Consider the following 15,814-nt stretch of genomic DNA (forward strand, 5'->3'; position numbering starts at 1 on the left):
TTGTCACAGAGGCAATTTTAAAAATACATACATTGGCAAAAAAGACATAGATTGACACAGCTATTGAACAGTTCAATGAGATTTTTTGTCCAAATAACTTCAATATTTGTATTTAATTCTGTTCTCTCAATAAGAAAATCCTCTCTGTTTAATCAATAGTGTGTACAACATTAATTCAAACCACAACTTGCCCTCTCTTAGCAACTGCATAAATTGGTAATTTCGTTATGATCTCTTCTGAGCTTTTGCTCTCCCTATGGTATAACCCTACAATGAAGCGTGCCAGGAAACCATATTAGTTTTTGTGTACCTTTTCATAACACTAACATGTGCCAAAGGGAATTTTTTAAATACAGGATTATTGTTTCACAACTCTTCAAAGTTTATGCCATGGTTTCTTAATGCTACATAACATGCATTAGTCAATATAAAACATTTTCAAATACACAATAGAAAAATAAAAGTTTCTTTACAAACTGAGATGACAATTATGGAAGCCAAAAAATATCCTGGTGATTGAGGAAAATTGGTTTATGACAAATACACACTCAAACACACACATTAACAACAAGAATGCAAAAGATTACCATCCTAGCTGGAAGTAAACTTTTATGAGCAGCGCATTCTTAAAACGAAGCCGCCTACATGCATACATTTATGAATGTTCAGTTATTATAGAACAAATGTGGAGAAAAAAATTAGGAATCTTCTTTAATGTGATATCAAACTAAAGAATTGTAAGCAGAATAGGTTATTGTTTTTAAGTGAGGTTATATATCTTAAATTAGAAGAAATCTTCTCGAATTAAAAAGAGTATAGTTTGTGTATGTAATATATTTTCAATTGGTATTTTGATACCACTCTGCCTGTAATCCAGTTTAAAGCCACTTCCACATTGTTAGGTATTTGTTACAGAAGCATCACACTTCCCATTACTACACTCTATATTAGTTTGCTAGGGCTACTATTACAAAGTCCTACAGACTGGGTGGCATAAACAATATACATTTTTTGTCTTACAGATATGAGGTCGGAAGTCCAAAATCAACTTATCATTAGGGTTACTTCCTTACAAGAGCTGAGAGGGAAATGTCTGCTTCTAGCCTTTCTCATTGGCTTGTGATGGCGTCTCCTTATGTCTCTTAACATCATGTTTTCTCTATGAACAACTGTATACAAATTTCCCCTTTTAATAAGGACATCAGTCTCATTGGATTAGAAACTCCCCATGACCTCCCTTTTTCTTGATTAGCCCATTTCCAAATAAGGTCATATTCTAGGTACTAGGAATTAAGACTTCAACATATGAATCTGGGGATCACACAGTTCAACTCATAACAGGATCCATTCTCAAATAATTATCATCTTCCTATCATCTCATCTCTTTCTCAAACCTCCTTGTCACCAATTCTGCAATCTGTTTTTTACAAGCCTCTGGAAATGTAGACAAACCATAAGACAATGACAATGAAGTAGTAATATTTCTGAATGTATCTCCCTAGCTCCAAAAATTGAACAATCAAATGTAATGCTCAAAGTTCTGCTTACTATGAAAATTTTTCATCCTTTTTGGCTTTCTGAGTCACCCTCACAAGGCCCATAATACTGCAGCAATCAACTCAGCTGATACTGGTTTTGCCTGCAGAACTATCTTTAAATCAAGCTTGTATATTTTTATTCTTTCTTAACTGGCTTTAAGAAACTTCCCATGAAGCCACAGATGTGTGTTAAGGAATATATAACAATGCCGCAAAGATAGCTATTATACTGAGAGTTTGAGCAAACAGTTCATGTAGCTTTCTTGTGCCTTCAGGAGCTTCATTATGAGTAACTTTATGGTTTGGTGTAACAAATGGCATCCAGTTTATCATAGATAGTTCAGTTCTTAGGGTCATATTAAATTCATGGTCAAGAATTTCGTTTCTGTAAGGGTCCAGTAGCAATTGTACACAATACTTGATCAGGTTTGTTATACTATTACAAGACTCAGAGGTCTTACACACATGTGAAATAATTGAGTTAAAATGGGAATCACTGTACCTGCAGCTTCCAAGTTTCTCATGAAAATACTAATCTCTGCAATTCACTCAGCAATGTGGTATTGTTATGGTCAACTATATTAGTAGGAAGGGCTGGATGCAAGGTCTTGCACTTAGATTTTTCTACCATTGTAATTCTCACTAGATTGACCAGGTACCCAATGTAGAATTATTTATTGTTTGACAAGTATTTTTGTTCTAACTATGCATTCAGTAGGTGGAGAAATAAATACAGGATCGGTCTCTGGAGCCTCTGGTTCCACTCTGAGACAGACATAAACCAGCAGACTATCTTCCAAAACATACAAGTACTGACGCTATACACCACACCAGGGGGTTGCTCTAGATTCTGTAGGTTAGCCTGAGGTCAGAGGCAATGCGAAATAAGCCCAGTCATAAGTGGAAATTGCAAATAAGATTTCACATCAAACCCACTGAAATACTATGGCAGGAGGGAAGAGATGCGGTAGTAATAAAATTTGTAATAACATAAATTGCTCAGAACATGGTAACTATTAGCAATGCATAATAACTATTAGTCTAAATAAGAGATTATAAGAAATAAGTGGTACATGACAAACCTTAAACAAACCAACAAACAAAAAAAAGAAATCAGTGCTGTCAGGTGTAAACAATGTCAAGGAACATGTATGTTCCTTGATTAATGCTCCTTTGATTAATGCTAGGGGATATTGAGAAAAATGAATTAAAGAAGAGACTTCATCACTGGGCATGCAAGCTTATACTTGTAATGTTAGCTACTCAGGAGGCTGAGGTGGGAGGTTCACTTGAGCCCAGGAGGGAAAGACTGCAGCGAGTGAGCTGAGATCATTCCACTGCAGTCCAGCCTGGGTGAAAAAGTAAGACCCTGTCTCAAAATAAATAAATAAGTAAATAAAAATAAAAAAAGACCAGGCTTCATCAGGGAAGTGAAAATTAATCATTTTCTCATTTTCACAAGGGTTCTCTATATATTTTTCCAAAACTTATGAATTTAGTCACTAGCAGTGACTCGTAAAAGCAGTAACTCTAAAGGAATGGGCTAAGAAGTTACTGAGGGTATACATTTATTCCTGACCTTATAAATATCACTAGTGAGGAATGACTCTGATTGTTTTTAAAATTTAAATGTATGAGCTAATAAAAAAATCGGCAAATATATGAAAAGCTATGATGATTGAGATGCAACAGAAAAACTACGACAGAATTAACCACACAATGATATCTGAAATTGAAATGATAAAATATGGGATATAAAAAAACTATAACTAAAATACTTAAATAAAATTATATTGAAGTGAAGCATTTCCGGAAAGGCAGTGTAAATACTTTGAAAGTGTTTCTTCATAAAACTAAATAGAACACTACAAAATTGTCAAAATCAACTTTTTCAGAAATCTGGAAACGGGGACCATTTATTCAAGGAATTAGCTGAACCTTGGTAAGAATAGTGACCTTTGTGGCATTTTAACTTACTCTATTTACATTTCTCTCTCCTCAGCTCTCCAGCAGTTTCTAAAATGAACAGCTCTTCTAATTGTGAAAAACAAGAGCATAGCAGCCACAAGTGGAGGCAGAAAGGGTTTAGCGTTCCTAAAAAGCCCCATCCCTAGAGAACTGTCACTATTTGACTTATCTGGCAGCTCAATGAGAAGCTACATTCTGAAGCATTTTCTTTAGTTTACCTTGCTCAGAGAACACTTTGTGAGAATCACCCTGACACCACAGAATTTTTTGTTTTTAAACCAAACTGTTCAATGTCACAGGTGAATGAAGTGATGTTAAGAACTGGGGCTATTGTGAATGGGAGTTCACTCATGATTTGGCTCTCTGTTTGTCTATTAGTGGTGTATAGGAATGCTTGTGATTTTTTGCACATTGATTTTGTATCCTGAGACTTTGCTGAAGTTGCTTATCAGCTTAAGGAGATTTGGGGCTGAGACGATGGGGTTTTCTAAATATACAATCATGTCATCTGCAAGCAGAGACAATTTAAATACCCTTTATTTCTTTCTTTTGCCTGATTGCCCTGGCCAGAACTTCCAATACTATGTTGAATAGGAGTGGTGAGAGAGGGCATCATTGTCTTGTGCCGGTTTTCAAAAGGAATGCTTCCAGCTTTTGCTCATTCAGTATGATATTGGCTGTGGGTTTGTCATGAATAGGTCTTATTATTTTGAGATATGTTCCATCAATACCTAGTTTATTGAGAGTTTTAGCGATCATTAAAAAGTCAGGAAACAACAGATGCTGGAGAGGATATGGAGAAATAGGAATGCTTTTACACTGTTGGTGGGAGTATAAATTAGTTCAACCATTGTGGAAGACAGTGTGGCAATTCCTCAAGGATCTAGAAATATCATTTGACCCAGCAATCCCATTACTGGGTATATACTCAAGGGATTATAATCCATTCTACTATAAAGACACACGCAAACATACGTTTATTGCAGCTCTGGCAAAGACTTGGAACCAACCCAAATGCCCATCAATGATGCAGTGGATAAAGAAAATGTGGCACATTTACACCATGGAGTACTATGAAGTCATAAAAATGGTGAGTTCATGTCCTTTGTAGGGACATGGATGAAGCTGGAAACCATCATTCTCAGAAAACTAACACAGGAACAGAAAACCAAACATGGCATATTTTCACTCATAAGTGGGAGCTGAACAATGAGAACACATGGACACAGAGGGGGGAACATCACACACACTGTTGGGGGGTAGGGGCTAGAGGAGGGATAGCATTATGACAAATACCTGATGTAGATGATGGGTTGATGGGTGCAGCAAACCACCATGGCACGTGTATACCTATGTAACAAACCTGCATGTTCTGCACATGTGTCCCAGAACTTAAAGTATAATAAAATATATAAAGAGAGAGAATAAATAAATAAATAAATAACTGGGGCTAACTCAAGGCTGACTAAAAATCTTAAAAGAAAGAGTTGGGATATAAGATGCCCATAGAGAACTTTTGAAAGTTCCAACATATTCCTCGGGATGTATAATTCTATGCACATTGAAGAGCTGTGCACATGTCCAGAAAAATACTGAGAAAGTTAAAATATTTAACCTATAGTTGACCTTGAAATTCTAGGCAAACCAGAAATGTAGACTAAGGCAGAGTTGTAAAAAAAGTATTAAAAGCATGTCCTGCCACATGGAGAGAAACTCTCAGCAAAATTTAGATGATATATCGGTTCAATTCATTTAAGGAAACCTCTGTTCAACCATTAGCTGATCAGAAAACTAAACAGAGAAAAACTTTGGTGGAAACACATGACAAGGAATACAAACTTAACAGAATTGGTACAGGAAAGCCACAAAACTAACCACAACGATATAAAAATTAAACAAGAGGCTCAAGCCTGTAATCCCAGCACTTTGGGAGGCTGAGACGGGGGGATCACGAGGTCAGGAGATCGAGACCATCTTGGCTAACATGGTGAAACCCCGTCTCTACTAAAAAATACAAAAATCTAGCCGGGCGAGGTGGCGGGCGCCTGTGGTCCCAGCTACTTGGGAGGCTGAGGCAGGAGAATGGCATAAACCCGGGAGGCGGAGCTTGCAGTGAGCTGAGATCCGGCCACTGCACTCCAGCCTGGGCGACAGAGTGAGACTCCACCTCAAAAAAAAAAAAAAAATTAAACAAGAAAACAAAACAACTCCAAAGGAGGTAGGGGATAATAATTTTAATATTTGTCAATTTATATTGTTTGAAATATCCAGTTTTCAACAAAAAATATGAGATATACAAATAAATAGGAAAATAAGATGTATATTCAGAGAATATAAAAGTTAATAGAAACTGACAATGAAAAAGTCCAGTTATTGGACTTATTAGATTTAGTTGACTTAATATAAGTATACAAAAAAAGTCAAAAGAAAATGATGGCAAAAGAGAGTAGATCAATGATATCATGTTAAATAAAGAATATCAATAAAGAGATAATAATTATATAAACGTGCAAAATAAATATGCTGGTGTTGAATAGTACAAATATTGAAATGAAAAATAAATCAGTGAAGTGGCTCAACAATGGATTTCAACTGAAAAAGACAGAATCATCAAACTTGAAAACTAGTCGACTGAGATTATACAGTCTAAGAAACAGAAAGACAACAAACAAACAAAAAAGAAACAGAACCCTAGAGACATGTGGGCCACGAATAAGTATACCAAAATATGCGACATAGAAATCTGATGGACAGGAGAGAGAAAACACCAAGAAAAATACTTGAAGAAATCATGACCAAAAATTTTTGCCAAAAATGAAATATTAAATGTTCACATCTGAAAAGCTCAAAAAAAACTGCAATTAGATGAACACAAAACCATTCACATCTGGATACATTACAGTCAAATTATCATAAGCCAAAGACAAATATAGAATCTTAAAAGCAGCAAGATAAAACTCACTTATCATAGACAAAAGAACCTCATAAGATTAACATTTAACTTCTCATCAAAAAGTATGGAGGTCAAAAGACAGAAAGGAATGATATATTCAATGTGCTATAAGAAAAAGACTATCAATCAGATTTTTTTTTTATAAAGTAAACTATACTTCAACATTGAGAGAGAAATGAAGATATTTCTAGATATAGAATAAACAATAGAGAATTTATGTTTTGCAAACCTGTCTAAAAGAAATATTAAATGGAAGCTTTCAGATTGAAATGAAACGACAATAGACAAAAACTAAAATCTCCATAAATAAATAGACTGGTGTTGGTAAGTACACAGGTATTAGGTTGGTGCAAAAGTAACTGAGGTTGTTGTCATTAAAAGTTGCACCAACTGAATAAATTTAAGGTAGTATAAATGTATTTTTATTGTATATATTTTTTCTTGTAACTGATGTAAAGTGCATAAAGCAACAATTATAAAACTGTTTTGATGAGCTAATAAGCTATGAAGATGTAATTTACAAGGCAAAGACAATACAAAAGGAGAAAGAGAAAAAAGAGCTATAGTATAAAAAGATTTTGCATATTATGAAATTCAGTTAGTACTGTGATAAGAGCCATATTGTTTTGCATTGTTTTTATTTGGATTAAAGACTTTTATTTTGGAGACAGAGTCTCACTCTGTCACCCAGGCTGGAGTGCAATGGTGCCATCTTGACTCACTGCAACCTCTGCCTCCCAGGTTCAAGCGATTCTCCTGCCTCAGCTTCCCGAGTAGCTGGGATTACAGGCGTGTGCACCACCACTCCCGCCTAATGTTTTTGCATTTTTAGTAGAGATAGGATTTTGCCATGCTGGCCAGGCTGGTCTTGAACTGCTGACCTCAAGTGATCTGCCCGTCTCCACCTCCCAAAGTGCTGGGATTACAGGTGTCATATGTTTTATTTTGCATAACTCTCTAAACAGTTCATGCCGAGGACTATCAGTGTTCTCCATATTATCAGAAATAGAGCCCTTAGCATTCTTGGGTCTAATCATATTAAGTGGCCAACTCCAGAAACTCCGAAACCAAGAAAACAACTCCATCTTTAATATTGTGTTTTTCTAGAACCACTCCTGGTACCAAAATCTGTATTAGTCAGGGTTCTCTAGAGGGACAGAAAGAATGGAATGCATTTGTGTGTGTGTGTGTGTGTGTGTGTATGTGTGTGTGTATATATATATATAGTTTTATAATTATTGCTTATGGACTTTACATCAGTTACAAGATAAATATAAACATATATGATATATACATATTAATATTTTATATATATGTATATAAAGGGGAGTTTATTAAGTGTCAACTCAGACAATCACAAAGTCCCACAATAGGTCATGTGCAGGCTGAGGAGTAAGGAGAGCCAGTCTGAGTTCCAAAACTGAAGAACTTGGAGTCCCATGTTTGAGGGCAGGAAGCATCCAGCATGGGAGAAAGATGTAGGCTGGGAGGCTAGGCCAGTCTCTCTCTTCACATTTTTCTGCCTGCTTATATTCTAGCGATGCTGGCAGCTGATTAGATTGTGCCCACCCAGATTAAGGGTGGGTCTGCCTTTTCCAGCTTACTGACCCAAATGTTAATCTCCTTTGACAACACCCTCACAGACACACCCAGGATCAATACTTTGTGTACTTCAATCCAATGAAGTTGACACTTAGTATTAACCATAGCAAAAGGGAATCATACAAGTGTCCTTATGTGTCTGATTTCTATAACTTAGTCCAATGTTTTCAAGGTTCACTTACATTATAGCATGTATCATTTCTTTTTGTGGCTGAATAATATTCCATTGTATGAATATACCATGTTTACTTCTTCATTCACCATTTGATTAGTATTTGGAATGTTCTCACCTTTTAGCTATCATGAATAATGCTGCTATAAACATCAATTTATAAGTTGTTTGTGACATATGTTTTTAATTATTTTGGCCATGGACCTAATAGTGAAATTTCTGGGTTGTGTGGTAACCCTAAGCTAACTTTGTAAGAAACGGTAAACTGTTTTCCAAAGCAGCTGTACCATTTTACATTACCACTAGCGATACATGAGGGCTCCACTTTTGTCATATTAAGGACAATTCTTGTTATTGTCCATCTTTTTTATTATAACCATCTTATTGAGGAGTGAACTAATATTTCATTGTGGTTTTAATTTTAATTGCCCTGATGGCTCATAATGTTGAACACTTTCTTATGGGCTTAATGATTATTTAATACCTTTATCAGATACATGTTTATTCAAATATTTTGCCTATTTTTAATTGTGTTTATTCATCTCTTTATTTTTTGGTTGCAAGAGTACATTCTAGATACATGTACTTAATCAGAAGTAAATTTTTCCTTCTGTGGGTTATTTTTTGCTGCCTTGATGGTGTCTTCGCAGGACAAACTTAAAACATTTAAATAAAGTCGATATGTTATTTGTTTTTGTTTTTGTTGTTGTTGCTCATTCTATGGGTGTCATATTTCAGAAGATATTGCCTCATCTAAGGTAAAAAAGATATGCTTATATGTCAATGTAATATTTTTGTTATTTCAGCTCTTGTATTTAAGAATATGGTATATTTTGAGCCAACTTTTTTTTTCTTATGAGATAGGATTGCAACTGTATTCTTTTTTTTTTTTTTTGGAGATATAGAATCTACCCAGTATCATTTGATTAAAAAAATTTTTCTTTACATAGAATTATTTTGGCACCCTTGCCAACAATCAAGTCACAATAAATGTCACGATTTATTTTTTTCTTATTACTTTTATTAATCTATAGATAATCAATATATAATCAATCTTTTGCCAGTACCACACTGCTTTGATTGCTGTAGCTTTGTAGCAGACATGAAATCAAGAAAAGTGAGTCCTCCAACTGTGTTCTTCTTTATCAAAATTGTTTTGAGTAGTCTGAATCGTTTGCATTTATATAAGAAGTTTAGGATGAGTTTATCAATTTTTGTGAAGTCAGCAGAAATGTTGATGAGGATTGCATTGAATACGTTGCTCATTTTAGTAACTACTGTTATTTTAAGAATATTAAATCTTCCAATTTATGACATATATTTTCAAATATTTTGGCCTTTAAATTATTTATACAGACTTATATAGCTTTCAGAGTTCAAATTTTACACTTCTTTGGTTAAATTTATGCTGAAGTATTGTACACTTTTTGATGCTACTGTAAATAAATATATTTTCTTAATTTTTTTCAATTTTTCATTGCTAGGATATAAAAATATAATTGATTTCTATATATTTATATTTTATACTAAATTTGCCAACCTCATTTATTAGTTCTAGTAGTTTATTTTGTGTGTCTATGTTTGTGTAAATTCCTTAGGATTTTCTATAGGCAAGATAGTGACTGCCTTTTATTTTATATTCTTTTCTGATTGCCCTGTCAAAACCTTCAAGTATAATGTTGAATAGAAGTGAAGACAGTGTACATCACTCTATTTTTCCTGATTATAGGAAAAATAAGGTAATTCACTTGCACTAGTAAATGTGATGTTTGCTGTATGTTTTTTGTAGATAAATTTCATTAATTCAAAGTTTTCTTCTATTATGGTTTGTTGATTGCTTTTATTCTGAAGAAATGTTATATTGTGCCAAGTGCTTTTTGTGCATCTATTGATATGATCATGTGAGTTTTGGTCTTTATTTTGTGATAGGGTGAAATATATTTATTAATTTTTTCATATGTTTGCACCGTTTTGCATTCCTGGGAAAAAGATCATTTATTACAAGTGTATATAATCTTTTCTATATGTTGCTGTATTTTGTTTTACAGCTTTTTTTTAGATTTTTGTGTTTATAGGAATAAGGCATACGGTCTGAAGTTTGGGTTTGGTTTTGGTTTTCTCTTGTGAAATCTTCATCTGGCTATAGTATCAGGCTAATAACACAGACCTCTCACAATAAGTTAGAAAATATTTTTCTTCTTTTATTATTTGGAAAACCTTGAGAAAGATTGGTGTTAATTATTATTTAAACATTTGGTTTAGTCACATCTGTCTATTTTTGTTTTAATTGCCTGAGCTTTTGGAATCAAACCTAAAAATATTATTGCCCAAACTTACATTATATCATTTTTCTTTTATGTTTTCTTCTAGTAATTTTATATATTCACATCTAACTTTAAATCTTTAATTCATTTTTAGTTGATTTTTGCATATAGTGCATGATAAGGATCCAATCTCATTGTTCTACTTGTGGATACCCAGATTTCTCCTTTTTCCATTTTGTGTTTTTGGCACCTTTACTGAAAATCAGTTTACCATAAATGTGTAAGTTTTTTCTGAGCTCTCTATTTTGTCACATTGTTTAATATATCTATTTTGATGCCCATTACCATTCTGTTTTAAGTAAAATAGTTTTGTAATATAGTTTTAAATCAGGTACAGTGATAGTTCTGTCTGTGTCCTTTTTGCCCAAAATTGCCTTGGCTATTTAGGGTTTTTCCTGTGTTCATATAAATTTTAAAACTGTTTTTCTATTTCTTTAAAAAATTACATTATACATTATATTGAGGTTACATTGAATCTATAGATCAATGTGGGTAATATGGACATTTTAGCAATATTAATTTTTCTTATTCATGAACTTGAAATATTTTTCTATCTATTTCAGGAAACCTGTCAAGGAAATGTGTAGACAAGGTACAAGGCCAACCCTTCCAAAAGACTTTTATCAGCTCTATAAAGTCAATCTCAATTTCTCAAAGCAGTCAGAACTGAAACTATGCCATTCTAGTCAAAGTCTTGGTAAAATAACCAGGGTTTCCAATGGTTTCCTGCACAGACACACACACAAAAAAACAGATCCTTATTAAACTTATGTAAATAACTATATTGACATAAATTAAAAATACTCAGAAATAGTTTTAAAATTCTGGAGAAATCAGGTAAAAAAAAAATAGGATTCAAATTTGGCTCACAGTAGCATACTTTATTCAATTGTTAAAATCTCCAAATGTCCCCCCAAAATTTTTTTCTTAAATCTGAAACACAAACAGAAAGAATCAACAATGTTTCAAACAAAAATGTTAAAAAAAATTATCTAATCAGAAGTCTGGACTGGAGAATTAAAAAATATTATTTCCATTTCCTATTAGTTCAATTCATGCAATTAACTCCTGTGTTACTCAACATTAGGCCAAGAATCCTCATGCACACATCAGCATTGCAATGAGATTATTTTAAGTAAGTTTTTTCTCTAATCTAGTGACACAATATCCAAAGTTATCAGAAACCTGCCTTCAAGAGCACCTATCAGAGTCCTTTTCATGAATTCCACTAAAGAAGCAAGTTTTGGGCTGTAGCTAATCATAAATCACTTTTTTGGGGGGGTGGGATAAAAATAACACAATAATTGCTGGTTGATGATAAAAGTCTTAGAACAGTTATAGTGAAAGACACAATTGAAAAGGAAATTTGGCTATTTCTATGGCACAAAGCAATTTAACATATTAATCATAATTATTATAACATACACTAAGGCATAAGAATTTTAGAGATTTTGTACAATTTTGGAACAGACATTAATTACATATTTATATAAATATAATTCACAGAAAGTTAAACTCCATTTCATGTTTGACAATGCTTCCTGGATGATTTAACATATTAAATAAGCAGATATGTCTCTCTTGGACTTCAGTAACACTAATATCCAAAAACAAATAATTTGAGGTCAAAAGACAGTACAAAAGTTGAAATTTTGATTTAAAAATTATAATATCAGAGGTTTAAAACACTTGATATCAAAAAATTGGGTTACATGTTACTGTAAAATAAGTCATTCACCGAGCCAAAAAGGTAATTCAAAGATTTAAAAAGAAAAAAAAAAAAAACAACTTGATTTATTGATAGAGAGAAGAAAATTTCCCAAAAAATAAGAGCTGATCAAGATGGTGTGAAGCCAACTGAATCTGTCTCTCCTTGCCCCACTTTATTTTGTTTTTGCAGTTTACTGAAAAGGTACACTAATTTTTTTATTATCTCTTATTAATACTACACAAATATTTTGTTCAAAGGGAAAAATCATATTCTATCTTTTCATTAGTGTATTCATGCTAATCCTAGTTTTAATAAAATCTTATAAACAAATTCATCCAATATCAGTTTGAACACAAGGTAAGGTTATCATAAACTTTTATAAACTTTTACAATTTTTCCGATTATTTCTTTACTAACTTTCTATATCCATTCAGTTTTAACCATCATTCTTTTATTTCTTCATTTAAAAAATAATCCTTTAAAGCCTCTTTTCTTTCCTTTAAAAAAAACATATTCCCATGCATTTTCATAAACTTTTAACCCAAAACACATCTTACCTTTTTTATTTGCTTTGGATCCATAATTGCTTCTCTTATATTTGGTATTTTTAATTGCATTTATTTGGTACAATGTTAACTCTTAGTAATTCTTATTTTTAGTGAAAAATCTAAGAGGTAAGAAATTGTAATTATATATCACATGCAGAGCACAGGACAAAAGACAGAGCTGCAGGTAATACCTGACCCTTCACAGCATGGACAGGAGTCACAAATAGGCCAGGGACAACTCCACATGTCCCCAGGCATTTCTATGACAATTTGTATAGCTCCTAGAATGTAATGGCTCTTAGATGGACAAGTTAAAGAATTATCAAAAATGTCACAAAAGCAGTTTATGACCTTAAAATAGCAAAACAGTATCTGACCTGCCTGACCAATTTAGGCCAAATGTCTATATTCAATTTTGAAGACATTTATTTTTATTTTACCAATAATTTTAAAACAATCTTTATTCACCAAAGATTACTAAAGTCACATGAACTAAAAGGCATTTGAGTTCAAGTTTCTATTGTTTTGGTGAAATATTTGATGTAAGTACTTACTTTTTTCTTTGAGCCAATTAATTAGAGCTCATTCGTGTATTCTGATAGTGAAACATCACATATACATGACATCTATAAACAGAGACATGAAAACACACAGACAGAAGCAGATGTTACAGATTTATAATATTCTTTGTCAATTTTAAATAGTTTTTTAAATTTGTTCTTTTCATTACTTGTTTTATTGCCCTAGGCAATTGTCAGCTAGGCAACCCTAATTTTTGTGCTTCTAAAGCACAACTCTTAGATGAAACAAGGTAGAAAATGTACACCTCAAAGCATGTAAAGAGACAGAACTGAAGCCTTTGTAAAATGTTTGGATGGGTTATAGGATGATTTCAAAGTGGATTCCAAGGTAACATAAAATCTTAGAAATTTACCATAAGACTTTATAAAAAGACCAATTTAATTCACATAGGTCATTTTCAATTTAGTCTCTATCTTATAACTGGATCACTGCTTATAAAGCCATTATACATACCAAGTTCAAGTTTTTTTTAATAATACAAAGTAATTTCTGGTACTCCCCCAAAAGCTAAAGAGACAAGATAATGCAATGCAAAAGAGACTAAAGATGGTAAAAAGGAAAAATAAATAGGTGAAGTAAAAATAAATATTAATAAGAGAACAGTTTTCAAGAAAGAAAGTGAACAAAGGTACCAAGCACATAATTTTTAAAAAGTTTCAGTCAATTCAAATAGATTCCCCAAAACAGGATCTAAAAAGATAAAATGTATAAAGGCCTTTTATATTGTTAAGTAAAGTTTAGCTTAAAGTTGCCTCCTTACATATTTGAGTGCAGCCTAAATTATTTTCTGTACACTGTGAACTATAGCAAGTGGAGTTGTAAGCACACCATAGACCACACCTGTGCCAATCACCAAGTTTTGGCCAATCATATGTAGCCAACTGTTTGAACCATGTTCAAATAAGGCAAACACCAAGCTATAACCAATCCAGCTGTTTCTGTACCTCACTTCCATTTTCTGTACGTTACTATTCTTTTTCTGTTTGTAACTCTTCTTCCACCACATGGCTGCACTGGAGTCTGTGAGTCTCCCCTGGCTCAGAAGGCTGCTGGACTCATGAACTGTTCATTAAAAAATTAATGTTTTAAAATTTTAATTCAGTTGAAGTTTTTCTTTTATCAGATGGTGTCAGAAGCAGGGTCCCAAGCAGAATTTCTAACAAACCCTAGGAGTGCTAGGTGACCAAAGCGAGGTAGCTGCAGAACCCATTTGTGTCCATTGATCTCTTAGAGCAGCTGGGGATCATGGTAAGTTCTCGCTCAGATTTCAGAGCTCTACAGATTTGTGTTTTGAGCTGTTCAAGTTTCTCTGAGCAAATTTCTGATCCAAATTGGGTTTAGAAGTTGTGACAGAAACTCGCCTGGGTCCAGGGTTGGATTCAATCCAGTAATTAACTGGCTTGGTTCCAGTTACAGGCCTCTAACATCTGACTGGGTCAGAAACTGGTAGTAAGTGGTAATATTTCAGGATGTGTAGTATTTGGCTTTTGAAAATTCACAGGGATTTTTATGTTCTACCCCCGTTTCATTTTTATTACATGTTTAGGCAGGAAAAAAGTCATTGGCTATGTTAATCAAGGGAACCTGAGAGCAAAGCCAACATCTTAGGTAAAAATGGGATCCTTAATTTCTGAAGAGATCAGTTTTTTTCTGGCTCATACATGCGTAAGTGTGAGGTCCCAGAAGCTCCAAAGTCTCACAGAAATGGCAAAATCTTACTAAAGTTAACTTACCGTGGAATGTTCCAAATGAACAAAACTGCAATGAAGTGCGTTTGGAAATGAGGGCTCCCAAATTAGTCCTATCTAGAGATGACTCTTGATATTCAGAAGCTTCTAAAAATATTTCAGTATTTTTATTTAAAGACATGATGAAAGGCAAATAATAAGCTTAAGTGACTAATTGATTAAATAAATAAAATATACTAACCTTTTAGCTTAGTTACTATCCTCATCCAAAGGAAATAGACTGCAACACCAATTGGCTGAGTCAGGTTAAGTAATGGAGTACATTTTACATTGGTAAAGGGTGGAATTGGGTTAGAGACCCTCCCTTCAATAAAATCTCTCTTTGTTAAAAATACATTTGGCACTACAGGATGTTAACTGCTATTCTCTTTGGATTAATCTGCCTTGTACTTTTTTCTGACAGCTATGAGTGACAGGATTAGGCATGAATAGGACCATGGAACATGGGGAACTTTTTCTCTTTAAAAATGAAAACTTGAGAGCAGATGTGGCTGCTGGAAAAGATCTCTTCGTGACCAACAAGCAGCTGCCTGAACTTTTGATTCAGTATTGCTGCATTGGGTGGGTCTTTCTCTGGCCTCCCTGAGCTCCTTGCCTTCCCCACCCGACCACAGGCAATGCTTTTCTTTTTTTCTCTCCTTTCCCTTTCCTATCTTTTCTGTTACTCA

The sequence above is a fragment of the Theropithecus gelada genome, chromosome X, assembly GCF_003255815.1.
Source record: "Theropithecus gelada isolate Dixy chromosome X, Tgel_1.0, whole genome shotgun sequence".
NCBI classification, from domain to species: domain Eukaryota; kingdom Metazoa; phylum Chordata; class Mammalia; order Primates; family Cercopithecidae; genus Theropithecus; species Theropithecus gelada.